An 8575-nucleotide genomic window follows, 5' to 3' on the forward strand; every position below is an offset into this window, starting at 1 on the left:
TTTCCACTGGGGGGGCGGCCTCAATCAGGGGTGAGAAATTATCTCTCCACTTTGTGTCTGGTAGGTTGGTCAGGTCCTGAAAATTCTGCGCTTTGATGCAGCACGTGTAGAACGCTTTCTTTGGGGTGCTGTTCAGGGACACGTCCCTGCAGCCCCGTGTAGTCGACCAGGCCCAGGTCTAACAGGAAGAGCTCCTTGCCGTATCCCAGGCGCCCCCCTACGTCGCTCAGCAGGCTGAGGGCCGGCGACTTCCAGGGTAGCTCTTCCCATGCGTACAGCAGCCACCTCACGGCCAGAAGCCTAAAGTTCATAATCCTGACGGTGACGTCCACCAGGTCGTGGCCACCCTCACCCACCGGCAGGCAGAGAGCTGCCGGCCTGAGCCAGTGCTTGCCGTGCCACACAAAGTGCGCGAGTGAGCGGTTCACTCTGTTGAGTAGCCAGTCCAGAAGCTGGAGGGCTTTGGTCTTGCGCCACAGCACAGATGCTGCCAGGTTATTAGTGACGAGCACTCGGACCCTAAAGGACATCTGCAGAGCGCGGCGCGCCCATCCCAGCAATTCACCCTCGATTACGCCGGCCAGTTCGGCCCAATTGTTCTGAGCGACCTGCGGCTTCCCCAGGCGGACTCCCAGGTACTTGATACCATCAGCCTGCCCACGAACCCCTTCTGGGAGGAGCACAGAACGCACGCAGCACCACGACCCCAAACACAGAGCCTCACACTTGGCCCAGTTGACCCTGGCACAAGAGGCCTTCACATATACTGCCACCGCCCGCCAGAGTGCAGAGACGTCCTGCGCTTCGTTGACCACGACGCATATGTCAATCCGCATATGCGGAGACCCTAGCGACTGCATCTTCAGGTCCTGCAACCTTGAAACCAGACAGATGTTGTCTCAGGTGGCGTCGGAGTGGCTCAATAAACAGAGTTTACAGCAGCCCCGAGAGAGGGCATCCCCTCTGACCCCCCTCGCCACGAGAATAGGGGGCCCAAGCCGCTGGTTGATTTCCAAGAGAGACTGGATGTGCCCGTGCACAGGAGCCTAGCGTGGGCGATGAATGTTTGGCCGAAGCCGAACGGCGTTTAGCCAGGTACTCGTGGCTCACTCTATCGAAGGCCTTCTCCTGATCCAAGCAGAGGAGGCCTGAGTCCATGTCGTGCGTTTGGGGCCATCCATTTAGTACGTACGCATGGAGGGGGGAGGGGGGGTTAACCCAAACGTGCACGCTTGCGTATGGGGGGGTCTACTGACAATGTACGTACGCATAGGAAACGGGGGGGGGGGGGGGTGAAGCCTCGATAATAATTTGTCTACATTGGCCTTCAAATGAGCTACAGTCCAGTTTCTTCAACTGTCAGACAAGTACTGCCAGGGGAGGTAGGACTGTGGGAGAGGTGTCACTTGTATTCCACCGTGCCCCTGACTGCAGCTCTCACGCAGCTCAGCAGTGAGTCTGACATCGTCTGGCGGCCTGCCCCATGGATGATCGCACATCATTCAACCCGGCCTCACTGCGGACTCCCGCTGGCTCAAGATTCTAGCTGCCGCGGTGCTCTGTTCGTGCTGCTGCTGCCCCCCGGACTTCAGCACTAACACTCGTCTGTACGTCGGTCGACTGCTACAGCAGATATATAGAGACGATTCCACCGAGTTTTTATTGTGTTTTAAGATCATAATAGACGTGTTTTTGAATGGCCAGTCAGGATGGATAACACGGTCAAGTACAACTGTTTGTACAAAGTTGTGTGTAAAGCTCGGCCGATATTTAATCTGCGTGGATGAAATATCGTCCGTTCTATAGGATTCTGGGAGGGGGGGAGCAGTAATCACCAGTTTCCAATGAGGTGCAGATCCCCCCTCTTAAGCAGCAGGGTGACCACCACTCTCCTGCAGCTCTTGTCGGAGTTCACCCTTCCGCAGGCTCTCTGTCAACAACTCCAGCTGCCAGGGGCCGAGTTCATCCTGAACGGCCGCATGGAACTCAGCTGGCAGGGCGTCCATCCCTGGGACGTTGCCGGATGCGAGCCCTTCCACAGCGACGGGGAGCTCCTGCAGGGTGACGGGGCTGTCAAGACGCTGCCGGTCAGAGTCACTTAAGGTGGGGGGCTCCGTCTAACAACTCCTGGACAGCCTCGTCTTGTATGTCGTCGGAAGCAAATAATTGCGAATAGTGTGTGTGTGAGAGAGCGAGTGTGAGCGAGTATGAGTGTGTGAGAGAATGAGTGTGTGTGTGAGAGAGCGAGTGTGTGTGTGAGAGAGTGTGAGTGTGTGAGAGAGCGAGTGTGTGTGGTAGTCGCGGGTTGCTGAGGAGATGGAGTCTGCCTCAGTGGCCCGCGATCACAAATCACTATTTAACTCCATCAAAAAAGTAACCTGCAGCGCCACACCTATTACCATCATTAGAGGAAAAAACGGTGATCCAATCTCCGACCCCCAGGAACAGGTTTGCAGATTTGCTGAGCATTTCTGTGAGGTCCTGGGGAAGGGAAAATCTCTCAGCCAGGAAAACATCATGGCACAAAGTGGGGATAACCCTGCTGAGGCTGCGGTGCCTCAAATATTGGAAGAGGTCACCCCCTGTGAGTGGCTGGCTGAGGTACCAGCTGTTGAGGAAGTACTGAGGGCGATCCGGAGTCTGAGACCGGGGAAGGCACCGGGCAGAGATGATCTCCCAAGCGAAATGCTGAGGGAGGGTGGCGTTTGTGCACAGACGGCCCTATATGACATCATAACAACAGTCTGGACCACTGGACGGGTTCCGCCGGACTGGAAGGATGCCCTGGTGGTCCCCCTCTTTAAGAAGGGGGACCGTACCGACTGTAACAACTACAGGGGCATCTCACTCCTCAGTGTGCCGGGTAAGGTCCTGGCAAGGATTATTCAACATCGCCTTGCTAGGCACGCTGAGGAGAGGCTTGCGGAGCCCCAATGCGGTTTCAGGAAAGGGCGGTCCTGCACAGATGCCATATTTTCTGTCCGTCTTCTACAGCAGAGGTGTAGGGAATTCCAAAAAGACCTACATCTCTGCTTTATTGACCTGGTCAAGGCCTATGATACCATCAGTAGGACTGGGCTCTGGGTTGTTCTTCGTGCTTTCGGAGTCCCTGACCCTCTGCTCACGATCATTAAGGACCTTCATGATGGTGAGCGGGCCCGGGTAAAACTACGTGGCCGGGAGTCGGAGCCTTTCCCTGTACACCTTGGGGTGCGACAGGGATGTCCTCTGGCTCCCACATTATTTAACATCTATTTCGACTGCGTAGTTCGTGAAGCCTTCAATAGCTGTACCGGGGGAATTTCCATTTGGTACAGATATAATGGGAGGCTGATCGACGCCCGGGTGCGATCAAGGGATGGCTCCCTATTGGTCAACCACGTTATGTGTGCCGATGATTTGGTAATAGCTGCTCATTCAGAAGAGGAGTTGGAGACGCTGCTGCTGAGACTGGAGCGTGCCACTAAGAGGTGGGGGCCTTACCATCAGCCCCACCAAAACTAAGCACCTGCCTGGGTATTTTGTACCATCGGACACTCCACCCCCACAACTCCCAATTGGTGATGGGGCAGTTGTGGAGAGAGTGGAAAGTTTCCCATACCTGGGCAGTGTGCTTATGACCGGCTCCAGTTTATCAGCAGAGGTCTCACTCCGAATCAGTCGAGCGGCAATATCTTTTCATCGGTTGCGTAATGCTGTGTGGAAGCTACCTGGTCTGTCGCTCCGCACGAAGCTTCAGGTCTTTTCGGCCACGGTCATTCCCTCCCTTCTCTACGCTTGCGAAACGTGGACCCCCCTAGTGGAGCATCTTCGCCGGTTGGAAACATTTAGGCTGGCCTGCCTACGATCCATCCTGGGTTTAACCAGGCTGGATTGTGTGAGGAGCTCACAAGTCCTTGAAAGATCTGGGCAAAGTCCCATCAGTGAGCTCCTCCGGCAGGCAAGGCTGCGTTGGCTGGGTCATGTAACCCGCATGCCCAGCCACCGCATGCCTAAACAGCTTTTGTTCGGCCGGATCGAGGGGGCTAAACGGGCGCGGCACGGGCTAGAGAAGAGATGGAGTGATGTGGTACAGGAGGACGTGGAGCTGAGTGGACTTGCCGATGACTGGTACCAGCGGTGTCAAAATCGGCCTCTGTGGAGGAGGCTCGTGAAGGACGCTACTGGGCAGTTGGAGGCAGTCGCCCTCCAACAACAACGGAGGGCGGAGGAGCGACGCTCACAACAACGAGCGGAGCGCCGGGTGGCTAAAGCACAGCAAGTTGGTACAGTAGGGGGCACAGGTGGTGCATCAGCCAGTCATCTCGGTCAGTCGACCCGTGGCACCTGGGTCTGCCCCGTGACCTCCTGCCAGCGGGCGTTCGACACTTCACGTGGCCTCAAGGTGCACATGGCCTGGCACAAGCGTCGTGGTGACGTCACCGCCACTTAGTGGCGAATGGCGGTTGTTGTTGATAGCAAGTGTGAGTGTGAGAGAGTGTGAGAGTGTGTGAGTGAGAGCGAGTGTGTGAGAGAGTGTGAGCGAGTGTTAGTGTGTGAGAGAGTGTGAGCGAGTGTGTGTGAGAGAGTGTGAGTGAGAGCGAGTGTGAGAGATAGTGAGTGTGGTGATAGCGAGTGTGAGTGTGTGTGAGAGTGAGTGTGTGTGTGAGAGAGAGTGAGTGTGTGTGAGAGTATGAAAGAGCGAGTGAGCACGGCCTCTGAGTGGTGGCCACGTGTTACGGTGACGTTCCTGCACAGTGGCTGAGCGCGCCCATGCACCTCTGACCCAGCCAAGCCTTCACGCTCCGCATTACACTGATACGGGGCGCTCCCCGTGACCTCCGTGGGTAATTATGTAATAGCTACAATACATTAACACTGCGCACAGCGCACGCGGGTTTCCCCCGTGGGCGCTTTAGTAACCGCCTCTCACACCGCTCGTCTCCTCGGTCATTCCGTGCATCTTTCACCTCGCCGATCAGCCAGCGAATGCCTCGTTAGCCGCCAGAGCGAGTGATGTGGAGGAATTCGAGTCCAGCTGTTGGGGGGCGGGGGGCGGGGGGCTGCTCGGCTCTGGGTCACCACTGACGCTGATCGCCGCCTCCACCCACTGTCGAGGGAGAGAGCCGCTTGAGTGTCCAGCAGGCGAGACAGTCGAATGATTGTGTTCGCCGGTGCTCTCATTATGACGATCGTCGCACTCGTTTGACCAGGAGAAGAAGCGTCACGGTTCTTTTCCAGAAGGGTCCTGCCCAGTTTTCTCAGTAGGAGGCGATGTTGCCGCTGCTGTGTGTAATCCCAATTAATGTTTTGCGGGAACGTTTTCATCAATGGGATTTTATTTGACAAGGCAAGGCCCACTGAGCTGTACTGCTCTTTTTCAGAAGCGGCCTGGCCTGCACAAATGATAGCTCGACGAAGTGGCTTTTCTGGTGGGAATTTGTAACGGGCAAATACTATTAACGCACGTTTCTAAATGTGGAGGGGGAAATACACAACTCCACGGGGAGAGAGAGAAACCGCAAACTCCAAATATACAGGCCTCTGGGTCGAGATCGAACCCACAACCTCCTCCATACCAAGCGAGGAAGAAAACATCATGTCACCGTGGGATATTTGGCCAATCCCAGTAACATTATGAGTGAGGGTTTATCTATCGGAGCAAACCCGAACAATCCGGAGCAAACCCACGCAGGATCCAGGGAGATCATACAAACTCCACACGGGAGTCGAACCCAGGTTCGTCTTGCTGAGCGCGCGTGTGAAGGGGGTAGCCGGAAGCCGTGACCACTTGGGCCACTTTCATGAGAATCAAAATAATAAGCGGGCTATTTGCCTCGTGCCCACATTTCACAAATGCAAGTATTTTTAAACATTCCATCAGCCACGTACAATTCTCAGCGGTTGGTTTAACACGAGCAAAACTCTGGACCGGTTTCAACATTCACCGTCTCATCAGCAGTCAGCTTTGCTCAATGGACTCGCGCGCGTTGGATTTGCTCCCCGCGGCTCTCAGCACAGAGCCGCCAACTCCTCATCCGTCTTCCTCTGCCTCCACGGAAGGTCCCCTCGCTGTCCCATAGATCACATTCGCTCCCCCCCACCCCCCACCCACATTAATGTATTTCACGCGACCACACGGCGCAGAGGGACGGCGTTCTGCGCCCGATTGTTTTAAAAGTACCCGCGGGTGTCTGTGGTCAGCGGCGAGTGGTTGTTGATCGCCGGCGCCGCCGCGCGCGTGTGAGAGCGTTAAACAAGAGGAGGGAGAGAGGCCGGGAGGGAGGAGGGGGGAGAGACACCGACAGTAAATTTGCTCGCTCACGCCACGGCTTAGCGGGAGGAATCTCTCACTGGGGAGAATCCCAGAGGGCCACCACCAACGCGTCGGCCGCACGCGTTGGAAGATGACGGTGGGCCTCCCCACACGTTGCCCCACCACCACCGCGCACGCGAACTGCAGTTCTCCTGGGTGGACGGAGGCAGTGGCCGGTTGGGGTGGAATTTGAGAAACTTGCACCATTGTTTCATCACGAGCGCATCGTTCGTTTGTTTTTTTATTTTCAGCATGGCAAGGGACGGCGTTCATTGCATGACCACAACTCGATAGCATTCGCAGGCTCTTGAAATAACCTCGCTTTCGTTTCAAGAACCTGGCGCTGTTTGTAGCTGGCCGCGTAGATGTTTCGGACGTACGCTCCGTGATTTACCATGGACGCTCCCACCTTCAAGATGCTCTAACGAGCCGACGGCTGCCAATGCTCTCGCTTTTATCGACCCCGCAGGGCTGATGATTGTGGGCCGAGTCAACCCCAAAACAGGATCTGAACTCGGATTGCGAGCCGCTCGCTCCACCGCCTTCCACCAGCCGGTTCTCTTAGAACTCGCCACAGAGAGTCCCGGGGCGAATTGTGTGTGCGTGCTTCAGGCTAAACACGGGGACTTCACCCGAACGGAGTGTATGAACTAGTGCATATCGTGCACCAAGAAGGATGGAACGGCTCGTGTCGATTGACGCACGTGCAGGGAACGCGTAACGACGCCGCGTGTCGAGACATTTTACATCTATAACTTGTACGGGAGGCATTACAACGGTGAATGTCACACCCAGCCGCGCGTGTACAATACAAGTAAACCCATCAATAGTGGAGCGGTGTTACCGGTGCAAGTTGCCGGGCCCGTGAGTCGTCAGAGAGAGGCCTGAATCGGTTGGGACTGGCGGCGGGAGATGGTGGAGTGTGGGGAGATGGTGGAGTGTAGGTGGAGTGTGGGAGATGGTGGAGCATGGGAGATGGTGGAGTGTGGGGAGATGGTGGAGTGTAGGTGGAGTGTGGGAGATGGTGGAGCATGGGAGATAGTGGAGTGTGGGGAGGTGGTGGAGTGTGGCAGATGGTGGAGTGTGGGAGATGGTGGAGTGTGGGGAGATGGTGGAGTATGGTGGAGTGTGGGGAGATGGTGGAGTGTGGAGGATGGTGGAGTGTGGGAGATGGTGGAGTGTGGGGAGATGGTGGAGTGTGGTGGAGTGTGGGAGATGGTGGAGTATGGGGTGATGATGGAGTATGGTGGAGTGTGGGAGATGGTGGAGTGTGAGAGATGGTGGAGTATGGTGGAGTGTGGGGAGATAGTGGAGTGTGGAGGATGGTGGAGTGTGGTGGAGTGTGGGAGATGGTGGAGTGTGGGAGATGGTGGAGTGTGGGGAGATGGTGACGTCTGGAGGAGATGGTAATATATAAAGATGTCTCTGGTGTGGACCAATCAGTTTCAAGGACAATGCATACATTATCAGAGTATGCTTTTTATTTGCATTTTGACCACAAGTATCGTGTTCAATGCACACATGATTCCTTGTAAAAAGGTTTCAGTTTTGTTGCCAGAACCCCCCTATTATTATTGTGGTGCGCATCGTCGACATCTAAACAGCAGCAGGAACACAGTCAGCCGGTAACCCGACCGGTGTCCACCCCGACCTGCGTACCTCCATTGACAACGACGATGATTTGCTGAATACTTCGACAGCGCGGCGATGTTCGTGTGGCTGTGCCGTCGGAATCGAGCTCACGGCAGAATCACTTCCACTTCTGCGACGCTCGGGGGGGGGGCGGTGCGGGGTAGAGAACCTCCAAGCGCCCAGGCCGCTGGGGGGTTCTGGAGAGAACGCGGGCAGCAGGAGCAGCGGCTGTTATCGCGTCCAGCCCACGCTCTGCTTAATCACAGCGAAAATTTGTAACTCGCCTGAGAGAGAGAAGGGTACTACTTGCTCCGGCAGTACATATACTAAAATTGGAACGATACAGAGAAGATTAGCATGGCCCCTGCGCAAGGATGACACGCAAATTCGTGAAGCGTTCCATATTTTACTGCGAGAAGGGCTGCGTGCAGAACGAGAGAGAGAGCGAGCGAGAGAGTGAGCTAGAGGTGGGGGTTTACATAAAGCAAAGTTTAAAAATTTAAATTTAAATTAAAAAATAAATTACGAAATGATGAACGAAGCAAAGTGCCGAATACACCGAGCATCTTCTTGTTTCCACTGATCGTAAAAAAAGAGAGAGAGGAGAGAGAAGGAGAGAGAGAGAGAAGGAGAGAATGATTCAGAGGC

At 55.4% G+C, this 8575-nt stretch overlaps 1 non-coding gene across 1 annotated transcript; it reads left to right on the forward strand.

Annotated features, from left to right (window-relative positions):
- Positions 1-8226: 8226 nt before the first annotated feature.
- On the forward strand, positions 8227-8336 carry LOC144741737 (U6 spliceosomal RNA). Its single transcript, XR_013590036.1, has one exon. It is a non-coding gene; the product is annotated as a U6 spliceosomal RNA (small nuclear RNA).
- Positions 8337-8575: the final 239 nt, after the last annotated feature.

This window comes from Lampetra planeri, unplaced genomic scaffold (genome assembly GCF_965212315.1).
Source record: "Lampetra planeri unplaced genomic scaffold, kcLamPlan1.2.h2 scaffold_684, whole genome shotgun sequence".
In the NCBI taxonomy this organism is placed as follows: domain Eukaryota; kingdom Metazoa; phylum Chordata; class Hyperoartia; order Petromyzontiformes; family Petromyzontidae; genus Lampetra; species Lampetra planeri.